The sequence below is a fragment of the Tachypleus tridentatus genome, chromosome 1, assembly GCF_004210375.1.
Source record: "Tachypleus tridentatus isolate NWPU-2018 chromosome 1, ASM421037v1, whole genome shotgun sequence".
In the NCBI taxonomy this organism is placed as follows: domain Eukaryota; kingdom Metazoa; phylum Arthropoda; class Merostomata; order Xiphosura; family Limulidae; genus Tachypleus; species Tachypleus tridentatus.
In genome coordinates, this window is record NC_134825.1 from 166,074,728 (window position 1) to 166,095,834 (window position 21,107).

Consider the following 21,107-nt stretch of genomic DNA (forward strand, 5'->3'; position numbering starts at 1 on the left):
CTATCTTATAGATTACACAGCGTTGCTAGGCTGGATATTAAACGTACTTGGTAAGAGCTCTTTTCTTAGATCAAACAGTGGAACACCAATCTATCTTATAGATTACACAGCGTTGCTAGGCTGATATTAAACGTACTTGGTACGAGCTCTTTTCTTAGGATCAAACAGTGGAACACCAATCTATCTTATAGATTACACAGCGTTGCTAGGCTGGATATTAAACGTACTTGGTAAGAGCTCTTTTCTTAGGATCAAACAGTGGAACACCAATCTATCTTATAGATTACACAGCGTTGCTAGGCTGGATATTAAACGTACTTGGTAAGAGCTCTTTTCTTAGGATCAAACAGTGGAACACCATTCTATCTTATAGATTACACATCCATTCTAGGCTGGATATTAAACGTACTTGGTAAGAGCTCTTTTCTTAGGATCAAACAGTGGAACACCATCCTGCCTTATAGAATACACAAGCCAACAATATTAAGTAAATTTATTCGTCAACATTTTCATTTGTTCTAACTACTAAAACCATTACCTAACAAGTTTTTGTAAGCACAAAAACAGAAATATTTAAACTATGTGCTCGTATGATGAGTGAATATAACAATGGTTAAACTGCTGTGTTTATATGGATACTGAAAATAACAAAGTGTTAGCTGCATTCATCTATACGGATATTTTGATAAACACCACAACAATGTTAAACTTTTCTAAAGAATATACCAAATAATTTGATAAACACCACAACAATGTTAAACTTTTCTAAAGAATATACCAAATACTTTGATAAACACCACAACAATGTTAAACTTTTCTAAAGAATATACCAAATAATTTGATAAACACCACAACAATGTTAAACTTTTCTGAAGAATATATCAAATAATTTGATAAACACCACAACAATGTTAAACTTTTCTAAAGAATATACCAAATAATTTGATAAACACCACAACAATGTTAAACATTTTTAAAGAATATACCAAATAATTTGATAAACACCACAACAATGTTAAACTTTCTAAAGAATGTAAATAGATATTTTGAAAAACACCGCAACAATGTAAAACGTATGCATAAGATATAGTAAATATTTTGATAAACATACAACAATGTTAATCTTTCTAAAGGATATACTAAATATTTTGATAAATACTGCAACAATGTTAAACTTTTCTGAAGGATGTACTAAATATTTTGATAAATACCGCAACAATGTCAAACTTTTCTGAAGGATATACTAAATATTTTGATAAATACTGCAACAATGTTAAACTTTTCTGAAGGATGTACTAAATATTTAGATAAATACCGCAACAATGTTAAACTTTTCTAAAGAATATACCAAATAATTTGATAAACACCACAACAATGTTAAACATTTTTAAAGAATATACCAAATAATGTGATAAACACCACAACAATGTTAAGCTTTCTAAAGAATGTAAATAGATATTTTGAAAAACACCGCAACAATGTAAAACGTATGCATAAGATATAGTAAATATTTTGATAAACATACGACAATGTTAATCTTTCTAAAGGATATACTAAATATTTTGATAAATACTGCAACAATGTTAAACTTTTCTGAAGGATATACTAAATATTTTGATAAATACCGCAACAATGTTAAACTTTTCTGAAGGATATACTAAATATTTTGATAAATACTGCAACAATGTTAAACTTTTCTGAAGGATACTAAATATGTAGATAAATACCGCAACAATGTTAAACATTTCTGAAGGATATACTAAATATTTAGATAAATACCGCAACAATGTTAAACTTTTCTGAAGGATATATTAAATATTTAGATAATACCGCAACAATGTTAAACTTTTCTGAAGGATATACTAAATATTTTGATAAATACCGCAACAATGTTAAACTTTTCTGAAGGATATACTAAATATTTTGATAAATACCGCAACAATGTTAAATTTTTCTGAAGGATATACTAAATATTTTGATAAATACCGTGTAACAATATATTCATAGGAAATACTAAACATTTTGATAAATACCGCAACAATGTTAAACTTTTCCGTGGGTTATATTAAATATTTTGATGAACACCGCAACAATGTTAAACGTTTCTGAAAGATATACTAAATAGTTTGATAAATACCGTGTAGCAATGTTAACTATATGCATAGGATATACTTAATATTTTAATGACCACCACAACAATGTTAAACTTTTCTAAAGAATATACCAAATAATTTGATAAACACCACAACAATGTTAAACATTTTTAAAGAATATACCAAATAATTTGATAAACACCACAACAATGTTAAACTTTCTAAAGAATGTAAATAGATATTTTGAAAAACACCGCAACAATGTAAAACGTATGCATAAGATATAGTAAATATTTTGATAAACATACGACAATGTTAATCTTTCTAAAGGATATACTAAATATTTTGATAAATACTGCAACAATGTTAAACTTTTCTGAAGGATATACTAAATATTTTGATAAATACCGCAACAATGTTAAACTTTTCTGAAGGATATACTAAATATTTTGATAAATACTGCAACAATGTTAAACTTTTCTGAAGGATGTACTAAATATTTAGATAAATACCGCAACAATGTTAAACTTTTCTAAAGAATATACCAAATAATTTGATAAACACCACAACAATGTTAAACATTTTTAAAGAATATACCAAATAATTTGATAAACACCACAACAATGTTAAACTTTCTAAAGAATATAAATAGATATTTTGAAAAACACCGCAACAATGTAAAACGTATGCATAAGATATAGTAAATATTTTGATAAACATACGACAATGTTAATCTTTCTAAAGGATATACTAAATATTTTGATAAATACTGCAACAATGTTAAACTTTTCTGAAGGATATACTAAATATTTTGATAAATACCGCAACAATGTTAAATTTTTCTGAAGGATATACTAAATATTTTGATAAATACTGCAACAATGTTAAACTTTTCTGAAGGGTATACTAAATATGTAGATAAATACCGCAACAATGTTAAACTTTTCTGAAGGATATACTAAATATTTAGATAAATACCGCAACAATGTTAAACTTTTCTGAAGGATATACTTAATATTTTGATAAATACCGTGTAACAATGTTAAATATATTCATAGGAAATATTAAACATTTTGATGAATACCGCAACAATGTTAAACTTTTCCGTGGGATATATTAAATATTTTGATGAACACCGCAACAATGTTAAACTTTTCTGAAAGATATACTAAATAGTTTGATAAATACCGTGTAGCAATGTTAACTATATGCATAGGATATACTTAATATTTTAATGACCACCGCAGAAATGTTAAACTTTTCTAAAGGATATACCAAATATTTTGATAAACACCGCAACAATGTTAAACTTTTCCGTGGGATATATTAAATATTCTGGTAAACATTGACCCAGTTTTTAACCTTTTTTATGAAAGGTAATTCAAGGATCTTGTGTCATTAAAGCTCACAGGTTTCAGTTTTGTTATCACTGGAAGTAGTAACATTTGTTTCCCTAATCATCAGACATCACAACTATTAACTTATGTTTCGTTATTCTTACAAAATATCCTACGTTAATGTTTGACGCGAGTGTTTCTAAAGCATTAATCAAGGTAGTGTCTTAACAGGAAACGCACCATAAATTTGACGATTGCACAGACTGCACTACATGTAAGAAATGGAATTGGTTCTAAGTGCAGAGTCATCTACTGGAACTTTCAGCGCGACCAAAGTAACTTATCTCCATGGGCTACCACACCAATAGCAGAAAAGTATTATATAGCTGAGAAATCTAAGTCTTGGTGGAAACCACAGGGGATCTGAAACGAAGAGGGGTACCACATTTACTTGCTTACCTAAAACGACAGAACGATATTCGTGGTAAACTTGTTTATCAGATTGGCCTATGGGCGCCAAAGCAATGTCCACTGAAGTGTTTTGACTAAACTTACCAAACCACATGGAGAAAAGTTTTGTTCCAAGTATCTTTGTTTTGGCCAAGGATATTACTATCTGCCAGATTTCCCAAGGCTTTACATTGGCGCAGCCGTAGTTTAAATTAAAACAGGAATTTCTGGTTGTCCAATTCTTGCTTCTAAAAGTAATTATTTTGTTAAATTTCCTGATTAAACAGAACGATCATGGCCTTAAAATTAAACATTCAACTCATAGGTGAGCACTTTGGTTTGTGGTTCGCTCGTTTTCCATCACAAACAAATGAACCTCTGATGAAAGAGCTGGACGATAATAGCACTATTTGATTATTCTGTTTAACCGATAAAGGTTTTCACTATGACATTTTTGTTTCGTTTTTCTAGTTTAACTGTTAAACTGATAACAAGAAGCAGGTCCGAAAACATTGAAGGAAAAGTGTAGGGTACTGCCGGCTCGGTTTACATCAAGTAACCGCACAGTTTAAAATTCCAAACTGATATAAAAGTTGAAAGCAAGTCCTTAATAAAATACAAATAAAATATTGAAAATTAAAAACTGGTCTCGTTATTTCTGTAAAATGTTTAAAATTGAATATGTACATACAGCCGCGTCTTTCGATAGGACAGAGTAAAGTGTACATACATTTACAATACTACACTAAGGGGGATTCGATTCCCCTCGCTGAACATAGCAGGTAACCCAAGTTGGCTTTTATTATTAAAAAAAAAACACAATAGCACCCGTTAGTTTGTTTGTTTCGAATTTTACGAGGGCTATCTGCACTAGCCTTCCCTAATGTAGCAGTATAAGACTAGAGGGAAGACTGCTAGTCATCAGTACCCACCGCCAACTTTTGGGCTGCTCTTTCACCAATTAATAGTGGGATTGACCGTCACTTTATAACGCTCCCACAACTTAAAAGACGAACACGTTTGGTGTGACGGGGATTCGGACCCGCAACCCTCGAATTACGAGTCGAGTGTCTTAACCACTTGGCCATGCCGGGGCCCACTCGTTAGTAAAACTCTTTGTAGAAACCTGTTAATCGTGGTTAGCGCCATTTCGTAACCTGCACATTTCGAGGCTATATTCCAGCGCCAATCCGCAATACCACTAATCACATTAGTGTTGTTAATAGGCACAAATCCAAGCTCTTTCATTTCTGTTAAGTTTCATGTGCCCAACAGACTTTTTATTTATGTGTTCGTAAGAGTAAATGCATTTGGTAATTTACAGTTGCTTTAAAACTAATAGGTGGAAAATCATTAAGACTACGTGAATTAGATGATTTATATATAAATACATTTGTTTGTGGAAGTTGTACGGTCAGTTGACAGTATGCATTAAATTTACACTAATCACTTGACGATAGTTGATCACTTCATTCGCTAGAGGGCCTACTACTAATAATAATAGCTTAAAAGAAAATAAAAACTCTCTCGAGAAGGTTTGTTTGTTTAGAATTAAGCACAAAGCTATACAATGGGCTATAGTGCTCTGCCCACCACGAGTATCGAACCCCGGCTTTTAGCGTTGTATCGTCCTCTGTATGATGTGCTGACTCTCCGTCTCTTTATTTCTGTGTTTATTGGTATTCATTTATTCGTGTTCCCTCTCTTGTAGCACAACGGGACATCTGCGGACTTACAATGCTAGAAGTAGAGTTTCGATACCCGTAGTAAGCAGACAGATAGCTCACTGTGCAACTTTGAGGTTAACTGCAAACAAATGGATCTTTGTTTATTGTTTTTAACGTATTTCCCTGTTTATTGCGACCACAATGAATACGAATGAGTTAGTTGCTTTAGATTAACCTTTCCCAGAATGCACCACTCTCCTCTCTTAATTAGTGGGTGCCTCTCTATAGCTAGACCTTACTAAAACATGAAAAATAAAAACATAATTCACTGGCTAATTCTTCCTTTAGAAATATGAGTGTGCGTGTGTGTTTTCTTACAGCAAAACCACATCACGCCATCTGCTGAGTCCACCGAGGGGAATTAGAAATGCGAGCCAAGCACCGTATTTGTATTTTGTACTTGTATTTTCTGTTCGTGACAAAGCTGCTTAGTTTATATTCCCTTCTTCCTAATTTTCGACCACTAATTAGAAGGAAGGCAGCAACTTATCAGCACTCCAGTACTTACCATGCTGATGCTATTAACGTACACGCAGAATTTAACATAGGGACAACGCACTTCCTATCAAGAGTTAAGTTATATATCTTATAGTTCAACGAGATAAGCTCTAATCACAGATGTAAAGAACTATAAGTATTTAGAAACATGTCCTAAAATCAAAAGTATTAAGGGCAAAATCAACGCTGATTCATATCTTGATAAGTAATAAAAAACAGCACTATTTAAACTTTGATAACACCTTACGTAAGGTGTGGAAATCGTTAGTTTGAAACTGGGACTGGCCGCTTATGGTGACATTTGTTATAAGTTGTCATAACTCATGTGTCTAACGTAATTATGACATTACTTTTTTTAACCTCAGTGAAATCTTGTATACATGTTAATTGCTCGCCACAAGCAGATAAAATTGCGCATGTTACGACTTTTATACCGAATACTGCGAAAACACGAAATCTATGAACTGGTTGAAGTGTAGCGACAGATCTTGTTAAAAGTATTCTATACACGTAATAAGTCTGCTTGTTTGTAGCCAAGCACAAAGCCACACAACAACAGGTCATCTGTTCTTTACCCACCACGAGTATCGAAACCCGGTTTTTTAGCGATATAAGTCTGCAGACATACCGCTGTGCCATTTGGAGTATTCAAGCTTGTCTCGAATGCTCAATTGACACTTTACCAGTTTGTAAGGAAGGAACGTTCTAGACTTTCTAAGTTAAGCCCGTTGGCTAAAGCCCAAAATCCGGTTGTTGCCATTCGTTGTTGCTTGGAAGTCTTTACATACAAACACTAAGATATCCTTAGGTGTTGGCATCTTGACAACGATTCTATGAAAAAAATTCTGTTTACCTTTTTGTAATTCAAATGAGATGAAATTGCGCAAAATAAGTCACCTTCCTAATAAATTTTATCTCGAATTTTAATGATTTGGTAACAAATGCTACACTGCGCCCGTTTTTATTTTGTTGTTTTTTTCAGCCATACAACAGGTTTGACAACTTCGACAGTCGGATGTTTTTAATGATAGAATTGGAGCTCCAAAGTTTTACAAACGACAAGGATAGACCTGCTCTACATTCTAACTTATACGCAACGTTATTACAGACATTTATTACTTTTATAACAGGTTTACCAAGTATTTACTGCAAAAAAAGAAAGAAAGAAACCTATTATTATATGTTTATTACGGATATTTTCCCTTACCGACGTTTCACAAATAGTTCGAGACAGTATTTAAATTAGGTGAATAGCTACTTAGCATAAGAGGAAGCAACATATATGTGGGTTTTATTTTCAGAAGACAGGACCTACAACTTACAACTCTAAAGTTTACCGTTTCTACCCTTACTTAGAACTTATAGTACTAGAATTTGATTTTTGTTTTTAATTTAGGGTACTCATTCTGACATATGGTACTCAGCCTAATCAATACATATTAGTCCTTAAGTTAACCTCTTGCATTTCTTAATCCTACCAAGACACACCACATCTAAACTTTAAGGTTCTCAATATTACCATTCCAGTTCATGTGTAAGGTTTAAAGCAGTTGAATGTATTGACATAACCTAGAACTCTTAAACTGTTTACTGCATCAGACCTTCCTATCTAAATCCATTCAAAAGGCTTAGGACATTCAAAAAACACATCAAAATAAATCTAGGGCTTGTAGCATTCAAACTAAATTACTTAAATCGCACGTAAAACTTACGGCACTCAATCCTAACAATACAATCTATATCCCAGGTTTATATCGCCCAATCATACCAAATAAATCATACTCAAAACCCTGGGACACTCAACCATAACAATACAATCCATATCCCAGGTTTATATCGCCCAATCATACCAAATAAATCACAGTCAAAAACTTGAGGCACTCAAGATTACCAAATAAAATCAGTCGAATCCTAAAATTTGCAACATTAAACCTTTCTAATTAGTTTATACCACTCAACCTTGCTAACTCAAACCATATCTAAAGCTTCCAGCATCGTCCAGCTTTCCTAGCTCAATTTATATAGAAAAGCTAAAACACTCATTCAGGCCAACTCAGAAGAAATATAAAGATCGAAGCGTTCAAACTAATGAACGCAATTCGTAATTTAATCAAACGGAATTCAGTCTAAAAAAACTCCAACCATGACTAAAAACTCAATCGCATCAGTTAAGCGACATATAAAATTCGTGACATTAGACCTAACCAACTGAAACTATGTCAATACTTATAACCTTATCAAGCTCAGCCAGAGAATATAACTTATTTATTGTTACTTTTATTAACAGTATTGATTATACTATTTAGTACACCAGATGTCATTAACTTATATTGATTTATGTTTTATCACTTCCTCAAAAGGAGTGACCTACTTTAACCACTCGCACCACTATACAGTAATATGTTGTCTGTTAGTCAGCAGACAAAAAAAAAAGCGTCACATAAGGGACGCTTAACGTTGCAATTTGTACTATCGTGACGTCAGTAAAATGTGCTTATGATACGAATCACGAGGAGAATTATTCACTCTGTGGGCCACAAAACAGCATGACATATGAAGTTCAAAAGTAAGAAATAAGAATATTTGTTAGTCTTAATTTTGGTTTAATTTATTCTTGAAACAGAACATTTTCAGGGACCCTGTGGAAGTACAGCAACTTCTAATTATATTATGGATATTATTTTTCATTGTTAGCTATTACTGAGATATTACTGGGATTATGGGCGAAAATATTGTTAACTGCAAAGTTACCCAACTAATGAAAACAACGTAGATAGTCTTGCCCTGATTAAAAACAACAAATAGACACTACGTATGTAAAACGATCCTCTATATTTTCTAAAATGTGTTGTCCGGTTTTAACTGAGCCTTCAATAATTGAAGTAAACAATAATAATTAACACCACCTTAATACCAACTACCGTAGAATAACTTCATACAATCGTATGTATATTAATGGCCCGACATAGCTAGGTGGTTAAGGCACACGACTCGTGATCAGAGAATAGCGGATTCGAATCCCAAATATGCTCGCCCTTTCAGCCGTGAGAGCATTATGTGACGGTCAATTCCACTATTCATTGATAAAATAGTAGCCCATAAGTTGGCTGTAGTTGATGATGACTCGCTGCCTTCCCTCTAGTCTCACACTGCTAAATTAAGAACGGCCAGCGCAGATAGCCCTCGTGTAGCTTTACGCGAAATTCAAAACAAACCACACCAGACACGTAAAGAAGATTCACAGTGTTTGACATCAGAATAGCCGTGTATTCTACACGAGTTTTAACAAATCAAAACACAGCCTAAAACTTCTTGCTATGTGATATTTATCGTCAAATGCGTCGTCATTTAAGTTCTGTATTTACGTATTTCAAAATACTACATAAAACAATGCTTGTGTATGGAAAGACATTGTGTTAGTGTAATAGTAAATTGACAAACAACGTATAAACATAATAAAGTCATACTGGTGGGGGTGGCATAGTACATGTTTGTCCAGACCAACGTTCTGTCAAAACATGTGGTATGTTCCCCAAAACAAAAATCTTTCAAAACAGACCAATGTTCTAACGAATGACGTAAATTGTTCTACCTAATAAAACCCCTGTATTATAAACAGTTGTTAGTTTCGACTGTTATTAGTTTCTATCGGGATGTTTTAAAACTTATTTCTGCCTCTTGCTTTTATTTGGTAGTGATTTTGATTTTGGTTTAAAGTTTCTCAACAAGTGAAAAAAACACGAGGGTGTTCAGAAACTTGTGTTTCTCTTCATTCCGTTCGTGAAAAAAATGGATATAATTAATAATTCTTATTATATTTTTCAGTTTGAAACTTAAATTTTAATTCGGGGCAAAGATTGACTAGGTTTATGACAAGCTTTAACACTTAAGAGAAAGGCAGTTTTATGTACTCATGAGGGTTTTCATGGTTGTGGTCTTTAAAAGAAAAAGCCTCATACATTGTTTTTACAACAGAAATTAGGGTCAAGTTGTGGAACTGTTGACTCCCTTCCTCGTTCCTCCTGAGTCACTTCAAACATATGGTTCTAAAGCTGATCACTGAAGACCAAACAAAGTCGGGTTTATGGTGATGACTTTACCCTACTTCACCACTAGCCACAGTCCACCATCAAGCTTAACATCATTCACTGTAGAAAATGGTGTTTATACTAACCTTTGACCTCAAAGTCTTTTATCTGGTTCATCTTCTTTACGCGAGGTTCTTGTTCCTGTGAATATATATTTATATTTGAGAAACACGTGCTGTGCTCGTTGTCGGCCAGTTTTGTCAGTAAAACAATTTTTAGAATGCCAAACTAGTATTCACTTTCATTTTAAGTAAATTACCTCTAAGTAACTCTCGTAAAAAAAAATATATTTTTTCATAAGCCATTACGAAATTGATTACCTTTGACAAATCATGCTTTAAGAGCCAAACTGCTGATAATATATATATATATACGTATAAACATACAACATAAATATTCACGAAAAAAATTGGTAAAATTATTCTTGCTTCCATGATAAAGTTAACGACAAAAAAATAGGATGTACCATAAACATTAGAATAGAAACGTCGTTATTGTTAGAGCACAAAATATTGTTGGGGAAGATGAAGGGTTCAAAGTATTACAATAGTGAAATCATATTCAGACACAACCTAAAGGTTTTAGCGAATATATTTTCCACTGTATGTGTACAATGAGACAGGAGAAGAAATACTCATAATTCATGAGACAGGAGAAGAAGAGAAGTACATAGTACTCTAAAGAGAGGAGAAAATACAGACAACTCATTAGCTGGGGTAAAATGAACCCCTCTACTCTACTATTACAATAAACACAGAAAAAGTAGAGACATCTTGTGTGAAATGAGATAAGACCTCTAACCTACGAAAATGCAGACAAGAGAAGAAATAGAAATGTTACATAAACAGTGATAGGTACTAGGTCCACCTTACAATGAAATGTAATGTCAACAGTAGAAGAAACAGAAGGCAATTCATAAAGCCTCAAATGAGCCCCGAAAAGAAATTGTTGATTATTTAATAACACTGATGATACCCCTTCCAAAGAAAATATTTGGTTGATTATAAAATTATGCCAAAAAGAAAAAAAAAAAAAAAAGGAATAGAAGATGTCTTATGGTCTATTTTGGAGCTTGAAAAAGATTTGAGGTGTAGTTTACAACAAAAATGAAATCAGTAGTAGAACCTGATATACATCTATAAGGCAGCTGAGAACAGAATTAACAATAATAATCGTTGATAGAGACCTTTGAGGAAATAGATGAAGACAGCCAAACAATTCCAAAACAAAATCGAAACAGCAAGAGGTGATTATTATGTTGTTGTGGTTAAATAAAAACTGTACTTTCACTGATATGTAATATGAACCCCACAGAGAAATAGAAATATGACCATAAAACATCTGAGATTAAGTGAATGAAGAAAAACGGTAATATTTCTTCTTGATGACAGAGTTCATCAAGATACCATGACTCTAATGTAGCATTTCGCTGGGTAATAAGGAAGACTGTTATATAAATACGCAATGTTTTATTAGCAAAAAAACCCAGAAACATAGGTATGAATTGTTGGGTATCCTTCATTACTAGGACTAAAGAAATCTACTATAGGAATGAGTTGTTGAGTGTCCTTCTTTACTAGGAATAAAGAAATCTACTATAGGAATGAGTTGTATGTTTTTTACTAGGACTAAAGAAATCTGCTATAGAAATAAATTGTTGAGTATCCTTCTTTAATAGGACTAAAGAAATCTGCTATAAAAAAAGTTGTTGAATGTCCTTCTTCACCTAGGCCCGGCATGGCCAGGTGGGTTAAGGCGTTTGACTCGTAATCTGAGGGTCGCGGGTTCGAATCCCGGTCGCACCAAACATGCTCGCCCTTTCAGCCGTGGGGCGTTATAATGTTACGGTCAATCCCATTATTCATTGGTAAAAGAGTAACCCAAGAGTTGGCAGTGGGTGGTGATGACTAGCTGCCTTCCCTCAAGTCTAACACTGCTGAATAAGGGACAACTAGCACAGATAGCCCTCGAGTAGCTTTGTACGAAATTCAAAAACAAACAAACAAACAAAACTTCTTCACTAGAAATATAGAAATCTGCTATAGGAATGAGTTGTTGAGTATCCTTCTTCACTAGAAATAAAGAAATCTGCTATAGGAATGAGTTGTATCCTTCATTACTGGGACTAAAAAACGGAATCTGCTATAGGGAGTTCTTTCCTCATACATCCAGCTACAATCGCTCAGACAGGAATAATAATAATAAAATAATAACAGAACCACGATTGTTTAGGACAAACAAAGTGTATATGGTAAGTATAAAATTTTAAAATAGTGCATTTATATGTGAACCGAACCAAATAAAAATGAATACTGTTCTATATTATTCTCATACGCGTGCATAGTTTGATATAAAATTCCAGAACCACTGCGTAATTTGACATAATATTCTAGAATCAGTGCGTAATTTGATATAATATTCTCATATAAGTAAATAATTTGAGATAATATTCTGGTATTAGCGTACAGTTTGATATGAGGGCACATTTTGTTTGTTTGTTTCATAGGTTAGCACAAAAGTACTCAATGAGATATCGGGCCACCACTGTTATCGAAACCCGGTTTGTAGCATTGTGACAATAAGGGGCATTCACAAGTTGAGATATCCCGATGTGAGTGCACCATATGATATAATCTGCATTGTGACAATAAGGGCATTCACAAGTTGAGATATCCGATGTGAGTGCACCATATGATATAATCTGCATTGTGACAATAAGGGGCATTCACAAGAGATATCCCGATGTGAGTGCACCATATGATATAATCTTCTGATATGAGTATATAATTTAATATAATATTCTGAAATGAGAACATAATGTGATATAATGTTCTGATATTATTGCATAATGTGATGTAATATTCTCGTGTGACTGCATAACGTATTGCTTTTGCACGTGATGCATTATGATATAAGGTCGTCGTTCAGTGAACACCATTTATGTCAATATATGGCAGATTGTAGTCATGGACAGCTTACTTCCATTTTATCTTGCAACAAACACTAAATAACAGCCCACCACTAATGGCAGTCATACAAAGTTTCATGATATGAATCAGGGTTAGCTGCTCGTTAGAGTGCGCTGTTGGTAGTACAACATTTTTTACGGTAAGCAGGTTTAAATTGTTAAAGAGATCGAATACAAGTAGGGGTTTAATTCACTGCATTTCCAGCTTAGTGAGCAAATAAAAAATGAGGTATTCGTGGCTACCTTGAATTGAGGAACAGTGACGTAATTGATATACGTTTTAATGTTGTGAACCATTACTTGAATCTGAGAAAGTTTGAGACCAACAGTCAAACATGAAAACAATAAAGAACAGGAAGGAATTCTTGGAAGAATAACCGAAAATTATAAACTTGTGGTCATTTTTTTTTTTAGACGGAGGAGGGAAGATGGTTCAAATGAGTCGGTCGTAGCTTAGTGGTTACAGTGCAGACTTTAGATTCAAGAATTCGTGGTTCGCGTTCTGTTGTAACATGATCGAGCTCCGCTCTTTGGAGCTATGAATGCGTTATAATAGTGACTTTCATTTCCCACTACTTGATGAGAGTAGTCCAAAAGTTGGCGGAAGATGCTGCTAATTAGCTTTATTCTCTCTCTGTCGTCTACCTGTTAGCTCAAATTAGGAACGTCTGGAGCGGATAGCCCTCCTGTAGTGGTGTTGGAATATTCGAAACAAACACACACAACGAACACATTTAGCTATTGTTCGATTTAGTTATTACTTTTAGAACAGAAAAGTGTTTAACTGTTGTAAAAACTTAACTGTTTTGTTTATGCGTTCTCATTGTAAGCATGCGTAATATTTATATTGTTTTACCAACAAGTTGTACCCATAGCGAGCCCAAGTACATAGAAGAGATGTGTAACTTATAAAAGCATGGCGTCTTCTGACAGAAGGTAACCTGCTATCTTGATCAACTGAATTCAAACTGAAGTTATTTACGTTAAGAGCGAGTTAAAAGCAGTATCAAAGTCCTGTGAAGTCAATATGAGTATGTTTATGATAACTGTAACATGTCAAGACACGATAGCATAGTTTAGTAACATTTCCTGAGCTTCGATAGTTTTTCATTCACAATCACTAGGTTTTAATAAAGGGGTAGTTGGGCTAACACGCCAGTTTCATAGGATAAATACCCCCTCCCCCCAAAGCCCAGTGTCTCAGAGGGTAAGTCTGAAAGCTTAGAACGCTCACTAAAAGTGGTCTTCGATACCCGTGATGGACACAACATAGATGGCCCATTACGTAGCTTCAGAACAAACAAACAATCACGGTAGAAATAAGGTTTTGCTATCGTCTCAATCTTCTGTTTTTGTTTTTTTCTCCCTCTTCCGTAACTTGTTTGCAGACGATGAATTATGAGATATGGAAAACTGGGGGTGGGCTTAATTATCCATAACTACTTCTAATTTGCAAGTTTTAGTTTATTTGACACGTGGTGCTTACATACAAAACTTTATTATAATAATACTCTATTTTTGTTTGTAATGAGAATGCGCGCCGTTGTAAACATAATAACGCGGATGTGAATGTACTTAAATAGACATTTCAATCAACAACATATTAGACGCTTATTAAAGCTTTTTAGAAAGGTCTAACGTTCGGTCGTAGAATACCATTATACATTTATTTATTGGTGGTATTAAGTGCGGTAAAGTTTAGCCACAACTGAATTAAAGCAAGAAACGCAAAAAGTAACATAGTTAATTTATTTCATTATTGAAAATATATATTGTACTTAATAAAGGCTTAACTAACGTTAGGCTTAAGACTCTTATCTTAAACCTAACTTTACTTAAGCCTTTATCGGTGTCGGCAATTAGAAATATTTTGTATCATTCTGAAGATCCTGTATTTAAAGAAATAATGTTACAATAAAAATACTAGTTTGATTGCAAATGTCTTGCATGTCTCTGCACAATTTGTAATTTGTGTTTCAATTTGTTCTTCGGACCTGTGTGTTTAAACTTGACAAATATGTGATCCTAATGAAGCCAATCTCACCCAAGACTATAATTTTATAATCAGTTTTTTAACATAACATCAAATTTCTTTGAAGTTTTTGTTTTCTTAAAATTATGTTTAAAAATAACGTAATAGGCATAATTCGTCTTTAATCTAACCTTATTTATAAAATTGTCATTTTTCGGGCACCTTTTACGAAGAAAAGGCTTAAAAATACACGAAAGTAAAACACTATTTCTCCATAATGTCAACAAACAAGTTCTGACTCATCGTAAAATTATTTATGAACTCCATCCACTTCACGCTCTGATCCCAAAACTAAAACAAAACTGAAACCTGTGGACACTGAATACAAATAAAACAATTATGTCTACTGTAGTTTATATAAATCTGCTTTTATTTTTAAATCAGTATTCATTTGCACAACTCACGTTTCTATCGAAAGATCGTCAAATAACGTAACCAGTTGAAACAAATAAAAACCAGTTTCTTACTAAGGGTAGTAATCAAAATCACTGAACCCTTTGAATATATATATTATTTACCTATTTAGGAATGTACACCTTTCTAAGGCATCCTCCTGGAAGAACTGATTAAAATCCTTCTCTCTATTGTTTAAACATTCAAGACTTTCTTTCGGCATATGCACACAGATAAATTCATAAGCTTAATTATCATTGTTTTGTTTGATTCCACTTAGTTTGAAATGCATAATCTAGCGTTAGTTTCAATCTTTTTTTCAAGCCCATAAATTGCTCTTTGGTACTGTTCTCGTTGCTTGCTATATTTCTGAAAGAAAAACTGCTGTCGTCTGTGTAGCCAGAGAGAGATCAGGTCAGACCCTCTACATTTCGGTTCGGCACATACTGCCAAGCGATCACCAGGTGTATTATCCCCCCCCCCTCTCTGATTCGAGTTTGGTATGTTGTGGACTTTAGATTATAGCTAGTTTTGGGTTAGTGTGTCGGTCGTTGTACCGCGCGTGTTTGTGTGTAAAAGTACTTACGACGCTTCTCAAACATGCACGTCTGATACGAACCAATTCCTTCATCCTCAGTCATGCTACTGGTCAATCGATTATTTAGATCTGATCCGTAAATTAACATCCTGTTTATGTGAATTATGTTTAGAATTCCTAATTCTGTTCATCTTTATTTAACACTAAGAAATAATTTCCTTCTTCAGTTATTCTCATTTACACAACATTCACAAACACAACACTAAACGTGTTCTTTGGTCTAATTATCAACAGTAATTTTGTTCGTTTGTTTTGAATTTCGCACAAAGCTACTCGAGGGCTATCTGCGCTAGCCGTCCCTAATTTAGCAGTGTAAGGCTAGAGGGAAGGCAGCTAGTCATCACCACCCACCGCCAACTCTTGGGCTACTCTTTTACCAACGAATAGTGAGATTGACCGTACCATTATAACGCCCCCACGGCTGAAAGGGCGAGCATGTTTGGCTCGACGGGGATGCGAACTCGCGGCCCTCAAATTACGAGTCGCACGCCTTAACAGGCTTGGCCATGCCGGGCCTATCAACAATGACACAATACTAAAAACACAACAATAAACATGCTCTTTAGTCTAATTATCAACAATGAAACAATACTAAAAAACAACAATAAACATGTTATTTAGTCTAATTATAAACAATGAAACAATACTAAAAACATGACAATAAACATGTTCTTTAGTCTAATTATAAACAATGAAACAATACTAAAAACACGACAATAAACATGTTCTTTAGTCTAATTATCAACAATGAAACAATACTAAAAACATGACAATAAACATGTTCTTTAGTCTAATTATGAACAATGAAACAATACTAAAAACACAACAATAAACATGCTCTTTAGTCTAATTATCAACAATGAAACAATACTAAAAAACAACAATAAACATGTTATTTAGTCTAATAATCGATAATAAAATAAAAAAGACAAATAAATGTGATCGAGTTGGCCTCTGTTTTAAATGCAAATAGATTTCTAAGTTATACGTTAGCACGAAGAATCCAGCTGCTTTCTTCATCCAACATTCATGAAGATATATTTATGAAAAATTCATAGGCGGCATTTTCAGCCATTGGTCTAGTTAAGCAGATCAGAACTGATGTTGCTGAAGTCTGTAGCTTCGTTTCACTTGTTGGAAAATATATTTCATTAAGAAATAACTAACTGCAATAGTCATCAAATGATGAACCTTATGTAAAACCTGGAATTCTCTGAACAAAACTAAGCAGTCTTATTTTGCCGACAAATCAAAGATAAACCTACAGCCTTACGAGGGCTATAAATGACTCAATGCATTCTGTAGGAGAAATTAGAAGTTTGATTTTTCTTTGTTCACTTCTTCATACATCAAACAACTAAATAAAAGACGTGAAAATTTTCAAAATACTTCACGATTCGAAATTGTCTGCTATATGTTAGCTGTAACTAGTTGATACCTATGCAATTAAAATATTACACCGTTATATTTAATCAAATCTTTTGGTGCAAATTAGTAAGTACATTGGCTCTAGTTTATGCATTGCTAGGTCACCATTTTTATTTTGAAGCAAAATTCAATTATTGTTTTCAAACTGCATTTGCTCTTTAGTTATTTAAATGTTAGCCTTTCTGTCAAAGGATTGTTTGTTTGTTTGTTTATATTTTGAATTTCGCACAAAGCTACTAGAGGACTATCTGCGCTGACCGTCCCTAATTTAGCAGTGTAAGACTAGAGGGAAGGTAGCTAGTCATCAACACCAACCGCCAACTCTTGGGCTACTCTTTTACCAATGAACAGTGGGATTGCTCATAACATTATAACGTCCTCACGGCTGAAAGGACGAGCACATTTGGTGCAATGGAGATTCAAATTCGCGACCCTCAGATTACAAGTCGAACGCCTTAACCCACTTGGCCATACCGGACCTCTGTAAAAGGAAAGTTTACGTCTAAATCTTATAAAATTAGGGTTAGCTTACTTGCCAGTCCTATAACGTGTAAACTGGTATAGTGTCATAAAATACAGTCATCTACTCAATGTTATTTTTGATACAGACTTTAATACGTTTCACCTGTTGACGGGCCTAACTGAAGGCCTGATATTGAGTGAGATCGGTAACCAAGATATTCGTCACGTCACCATGTTTTATGAGAGTACAGTGTTCTAAGTCATAGCTGAAACGACTTGTTAGACCCTAAGATGAAGTGACTCGGAAAACAACTCGAAATATAGTTTCGACACTAAACCAAGATAGATAAAAATCCATACGACACTGTCCACAACATTCTACAGACCACCCAATTAGCAATGACTGCGTTCATTGGTGCAACATTTTATCTTTGAAAGGTGTTGATTGATTATTACAGATTGTCTCATCTGCCGTCACAACGGTTACCGATAACAGGTTTAAGTATTGATACGACCCGGTGTAGCCAGATGGTTAAGGTGCTCGACTCGTAATCTGAGGGTCGCGAGTTCGAATCCCCGTCATACCAAACATGCTCGCCTTTTCAGCCGTGGGAGCGTTAAAATGTCACGGTCAATCCCACTATTAGTTGGTAAAAAGAGCAGTACAAGAGTTGACGGTGGTCGGTGATGACTAGCTGACTTTCCTATAATCTTACACTACTAAATTAGAGACAACTAACGCAGATAGCCCTCGTGTAGCTTTGTACAAAATTCAAAACAAACAAGTACTGATACCAGCAGTTCTGTTAACACCAATGTTGCCTGGACTGTTTTCGATCTTTCACATTAAATTATCACAGTCTAAAGATATATAATATATAGATCAGTTTAATACTTAGAGATGAACGTAAACGTCATTCTTTCACAGCATATACACAGATATCAACATGCGTAAATAAGATTCTATGCTAACTCTGTGTGTGTGCTAGGGATAGAAAGAGGTGTGATATTCCATTTTTACAGTAGGTAGGAACCTATAAATATCACTGTCTCTTATGACGTCTATTGAGAGATCATTGTAAAGGTATATCATTGAATGCTAAGGTGTATTCGTAGATATCAATACACAAATATATATATATATATACACACCATTATCGCTTCAATCACATGAACGTTGATACACCCATTTTAGACGCTTATTAACACCAATCCTTTGTAAGTAAAAAGTTGAACTTGTAACCAACAGTAATACGTTTACTTAATACGCTGTCAGTCTCTATGTCTTTTCAACTTGAAGTACATTAAAACTAAATATGTAATTTAACTTCTAATGTATTTAAGTGTTCCATTGCAATGTGTTTCAGAGGCATTCTCTTGATTGTTTTTCTTTATTTGACATACGCAGGGCCTAAAGTTTAACTGACACGCCTTAGAACACTAAAACATCACACGTAAATTTTAAACACTTGAAAAATTGAACTTACATCCAGAGAGGTCCGAGTATAGAGGCAAACCTACCACAAAAATATCACTAGACGCTTTATTAAAAAAATAACAAAAAAATACGTAGCTATAATAACAAAAAGAATACCTCTTAGATCCAAGTGTTTATTTCTATTCATAAAATTAAGGATGGCACAGTAACATTTGCAGTGCGCGTGCGTAAAATATAAGTGGAGCATATAAGGAGAATATAATGATATATTTTGTTTTGTTAGAATGTGAGAGTACAGTAGATGAAGAAGAGATTCTATTGTAATTACCACGTCGTAAAAATATGTCTACAAGAGATTGTTTTGTAATTATTACGTCGTGGAAATATGTTTACTAGAGATTGTATTGTAATTACCACGTCGTGGATATTCGTTTACTAGAGATTGTATAGTAATTACCACGTCGTGGAAATATGTTTACTAGAGATTGTATTGTAATTACCACGTCGTGGAAATATGTTTACTAGAGATTGTATTGTAATTACCACGTCATGGAAATATGTTTACTAGAGATTGTATTGTAATTACCACGTCGTGGATATTCTTTTACTAGAGATTGTATTGTAATTACCACGTCATGGAAATATGTTTACTTAAGATTGTATTGTAATTACCACGTCGTGGAAATATGTCTACAAGAGATTGTACTGTAATTACCACGTCGTGGAAATATGTTTACTAGAGATTGTATTGTAATTACCACGTCGTGGAAATATGTTTACTAGAGATTGTATTGTAATTACCACGTCGTGGATATTCGTTTACTAGAGATTGTATTGTAATTACCACGTCGTGGAAATATGTTTACTAGAGATTGTATTGTAATTACCACGTCGTGGAAATATGTTTATTAGAGATTGTATTGTAATTATCACGTCGTGGAAATATGTTTACTAGAGATTGTATTGTAATTACCACGTCATGGATATTCGTTTACTAAAGATTGTTTTGTAATTACCACGTCGTGGAAATATGTTTACTAGAGATTATTTTGTAATTACCACGTCGTGGAAATATGTTTACTAGAGATTATATTGTAATTACCACGTCATGGATATTCATTTACTAGAGTTTGTATTGTAATTACCACGTCGTGGAAATATGTTTACTAGAGATTGTATTGTAATTATCACGTCGTGGAAATATGTTTACTAGAGATTGTATTGTAATTACCACGTCGTGGAAATATGTCTACAAGAGATTGTACTGTAATTACCACGTCGTGGAAATATGTTTACTAGAGATTGTATTGTAATTACCACGTCGTGGAAATATGTTTACTAGAGATTGTATTGTAATTACCACGTCGTGGATATTCGTTTACTAGAGATTGTATTGTAATTACCACGTCGTGGAAATATGTTTACTAGAGATTGTATTGTAATTACCACGTCGTGGAAATATGTTTACTAGAGATTGTATTGTAATTACCACGTCGTGGAAATATGTTTACTAGAGATTGTATTGTAATTACCACGTCGTGGAAATATGTTTATTAGAGATTGTATTGTAATTATCACGTCGTGGAAATATGTTT

At 33.7% G+C, this 21,107-nt stretch overlaps 1 long non-coding RNA gene across 2 annotated transcripts in view; it reads right to left on the reverse strand.

Moving 5' to 3' along the window:
• Positions 1-9,441: 9,441 nt before the first annotated feature.
• Positions 9,442-21,107, reverse strand: part of LOC143229785 (uncharacterized) — an 86,025-nt gene continuing 74,359 nt past the window's right edge. For both annotated transcript variants that reach the window (XR_013016077.1, XR_013016076.1), the window contains one exon: positions 9,442-10,334. This is a non-coding gene — a long non-coding RNA (uncharacterized LOC143229785). The remainder of the gene's footprint in view (positions 10,335-21,107) is intronic.